Genomic DNA, 4722 nt, shown 5'->3' on the forward strand with positions numbered 1-4722 from the left:
CCTTTCGACGTTTCACCATAAAAACGGTGCCCGACTGTTTGCCGATTTCATTGACTTTCGGTGAAAACGTCACCATTCCCGATGAATTTCAAATCCAAGTTGTCCAGCTTGGCGGGGTTAAAAACACTGACACACCGCCTTCCTCCCCTCAAAGTTCACGGAAACCATGAAAATTTTAAATCACATGAATACACGGAAAGATCAATTAACCTTTTAACACCGTCAGGGGTTCCTGGATGAAAAGTAGGCGCAATATTTTTCAGCGGTCTGTGGATGTCCTCCTTAAAGTCAAGCTACTGCATAAGTAATGATCACAAGCGTTCTCCTCTCGGTCTTGAATTCATTCCACGCACGTCAAGTACCACATAAAAAAAACAAACAAACAATAAAACCCCCCCAAAAACGTACGTCTTTTTCCACACGCCTGAAAAGGGGCAGGAAGAAGGACAACTGATTTCCTTCTCACCCGCCCAATCAACTTCCCACCTCAGAATCAACACGAGTTGTAAGATTGAAGCAAAAGCCTTCTGAAAAAAAAGGTAATTAAATGTCTCGTGGCAGCCGCCCATCACCGGAATCTGATCGAGTGAACCTTGCGGGCTTACAGCCATCTGCCTCCAAATTTCATCCAAAATCCGCTGATTAACTTGAGCGATGTCGACGAGAGCTGACAGACGGAGGAAGCCGAGTGAACACGTGACCTCGTTTTTGGGCTGGGGGAGAAATATTTCTCCATGATATCGTGGCGCCCGTTTTCACACGTGCCCTCATTTTCCGAGAGGATCCGCGTTGTTGCCAACGTTGCAAGATCTGGGTCATTATACGCCATCTCTTGATTGAAACCTTGTTTGCAGTAATAAGAGGCAGGCATGCCACCAGGTTGTTTCACGTGACTGATCCCAGCCAGGCGACTCTGGTACCCCCCCCCCCCCCCCCCACACACACACAAAATCACTGCTTATCCTTGGCCCCATTGCAACGTGTTCCCCACTGGCGCCCTTTTGAATCGTGAACCCGCCGAACCAGCCTTGCGCCCCCCCCACCCCCCGCATAATATCCATGCACTTCTGCTTTTACCAGATATGTCCCTTAATCTCTTTGAAAATGAGCATTCGCAACATGTAAGAGCCTCAAAGCTGCGGGCCTGAGGAAAGTCGATGAAAAAAAATGAGTCACCCCCAAAAATAAATTTAAAACAACAACAACAACAACAACATTCTTTTCTTCCGGGTTTTACACAGATTGCTCCGAGTTTCTTTGAAAGCAGTGATGAAAAAAATTTCCTGATCTCAAAAGAGCATTTTTCTGCATGATCTGTTGTCGCAATAGACGAATAATGTGGACATTCAAATTGTCTTACAGAGAATAACATCAATCACCGTAGAAGCGTTCCAGAACAAAAACTCAACTGACCGCTCCTCCTGTTTTTTCGTTTTTTTGTCGACCCCCCCCCGATCTGAAACGGGGGAAATAATCCCCAAACGTTTAGAGCAGATCAGTGTGAAATTGGAACTGGCAGCAGAAAGGTGACTGTGAATAGAAAAGATTTCGCCTTTAACAACCTCGGGGTCAGCTCGAGCTGGGTAGTCTTGAATTCTTGCCTTGATTTCGGCGAACATAAATAAAAGAGCGGAAAAAGGAGCGCCAAATGTAAACATTCTCATCTGCATGTTGACGGTAAGTAATTTAGCCTTTGATCATAGCCGCAGTACCCACAAGTCACCTTAAAATGGATAGCTTTCAAAAAAGTTGGATATTTGAAAGCTATCTGGCGTCAGCCAGAGCAATATTAGTCGTACATGGCCGCCATCTAGTGGTACGTGAAAGAATCACTCAATTAAACTTTCAAACTGTATAATGCAACGGTTTTAACTTTTTTTTTTAAGCACAGTTCATTTGTATTTAACTTTTAAGTACATAACTTTGACTGTAATGTTTTTTTTCCAACTACATTTATTTTGCCACACTTTATTTGACATTTGTGTTCAACAAATTTTAATTGAAAACGCAGTTAAAATACTTTTTTTTTCATTTTATTTTAACTTGCCCACAGGCATGGTCCGATCACCAAAATGTCCTCAGCATCTTGGTATTAAAATTGCTGATTTTATTTTATTTTTTTTAAATATTTGAGAAAAGAAAAACAGCATTTTCCCGCCATTGAATCCAACCTATTTTATTTTTTATTGAAAGATAGACTATTTGCTTAATGAAGGAAAACACGGTAAACCGTCAATGGGCCTAGTTGCCGGTGTTGGGAGTGTGTTCTTACTCCTGCATCGCACGCCGACACCTGAGCGTGGGTGGAGAACCGACGAGTAATGCGAGAGCCAAATTGTGCTGAACTTTGCCTCTTCTCCCTCGCAAACCCCGACACGTGAAAAGAGAGCGAGTGTTTGCCTTCTTGGGGCAAGAGTGGCGTTCCCCGATGCTCGTCACGTTCCCCAGCCAGCCAATGGTCATTTTCGTGGTGTCCTCTTCAAACATTCCTCGCTGGCGAAATTTGGATGACCTAACGAGGATAATTAGCAGGGGCTCCGACTGTACCTGAGAAATGAAATGCCTCTAGAGGGCTCGTGTGGCGGGCGGGTCATTTGCATTCGCCGCAAAAGACACGTCGACATTGATATTCCGAGTGCCGCGTCTGCTTGATAAGAGCCAATTCCAATGCCGCACGTTGGTGGAGTAATTGACTCAGAAACGTCGGTGGCTTCTTAGCCACGCGCGGAGTGTGTTGACAAGAAACGCACCGATCCAGGCGCTGACGTAGGAGCGGCCATTCGCAGGACTTCTCGTGCACACATGCTATGAAAATGCTCTCATGCTAATGACTGAAGGGCACCTGAAAAAATAACTACCTTGGGTCAAAGATGACCCAAATTTGGGTCAAAGCGGTCTTTGGTCTTTTGGACCCCATTTTCCTGGGTTATTTGGACAAAAACACCCCGATTTTGGGTTTAGGGTCTCATTACACAAGTGAAAGATTGCAACAAGTTCGGCAATTTTTCTTTTTTTTCCATTCACGTGTAACACTGCTGAAATACTCTCTCTCATTCAGACTGAAATCCATTCGTGCATCATAAACTGAAATTCAGTGGTATGTGTGACAGGTCATCTTGAGTTCTTTCCCTAAGAGCCCCTGCTAGCGATGTCTGGGTTCCATCAAGACACCTGCCACCCCCCCACAACCATACACACTCATTCCAACTCGATGCCAGTTGTTTGGCAAGGGCACTGCAATTGAGCAGACGTGGCTACTGACAACACTGAAAAAATAAAATCACTTGATTTTCGGTGCTTTTCATCTTGTTGAGGCGAAAACATGAGGAAACGACTTTGGTTGACCACATATTAATGATGATCATGTTTGAAAGCAGAAAATCCAAGGGATCTTTTTTTTTTTTATTGTTGTTCCAAAGTGTATGAAGCTGTATTTCTTTTTAAATACAACTCCTTTATTCTGTTGTTAGATCTTGACGTTAACACTGTATCATAATTCACTCTAAATTGTCCTTAGGTATGAGCGTGAGTCGTCTCTGTGTGCCCTGCCATTGGCTGGCAGGTTGTCCCCCGCCTATTGCCCGAAGACAGCTGGGATAGGCGACCCTAAAACGGATCAGAAAATGAATGGATGGATGGATGTGTGTGTAAATATTTATGAAACAACAAAATAAGTCTTTTCAAGTCTCCGTACACAGACACAATGACAAAAATAGGACAAAGTTGTGCAACGTGTCATTTCCTCTGACCAAAAGTTAGAAAGCCAACAGCTATTCCGCATTAATCGATTTGTACTCACCGTGGAGGAGGAAGCACAAGGAAAGCATTTACGCCGGCAACATGTACGGGTCCGTTACCCCAGAAAATTGCTGTTGACACTCCCCACCTGGGATGCGTGACGCCACGTTAGTACCGACTGACCCGAAGCAATTGGTCGTGGCGGCGGTGATGGGCGGGCGGGTCATGCGGGAGACGTTTTGGCCACGGCGATTCGGGTTCCTCCCGGTTGGTGCCACTACACCCGTGTATCATATAGTGGCGGCGACTCTAGTGAGATTCCCTTCTTCTTGACAAGCTTCCAAAAGCGGAGCGGACAAAGCAGCCCGTCATTACTGTCCAGAAACAGCTTTTCGTGGTGGTTCACTTGTAGTTGAAGGTCTCTTTGGGTCGCTCCAATCAATACAGCTTTAGTACCTTGATATATTGACTCAGCTTTGCGAAGAATGGGAATCCAATGGCTTTATCCCTTCGCGTTCATAATTTGGATGCCGAAATTGGATTCTGCGGGCAAGTGGCCGCTCTCAATGCGTCATTCCCTTGACATTTTTGGAGAAATGCGTCAATTCCAAAACAGGATCAAACGGCGCTCACCTGGGCCTTGGTTTGTGTCTGCTTTGAAATGTTTATTATTGGAAAAGTTATTGCAAAAACCTTATGGTGACAATGCACAGACAGTACATTTGAAAGCAACCACACAGCGGGCAATGCCGAGGCGCTGAAGGTTTCCAATACCGTACCTTTTTCCCACTGAAATTAGTGGATAGTAGTGATCTGTGGCGACACGCAATCAATTGGCATATTGTCCCTTTCCGACTGATCAACAGAAGGGGATTCTGCGCACCCCTCCGCCCCCTGCGAGTGTTCTTTCTTTGATCATGCTTTTTACCGTCCTCAAAATGGTCGAAAAGCAGCGGAGGATCAACTCTTTGCTACTACTGAGAC

Source organism: Hippocampus guttulatus, chromosome 8, assembly GCF_054856545.1.
Source record: "Hippocampus guttulatus isolate MCC_2025c chromosome 8, RoL_Hgut_1.0, whole genome shotgun sequence".
NCBI classification, from domain to species: Eukaryota; Metazoa; Chordata; class Actinopteri; order Syngnathiformes; family Syngnathidae; genus Hippocampus; species Hippocampus guttulatus.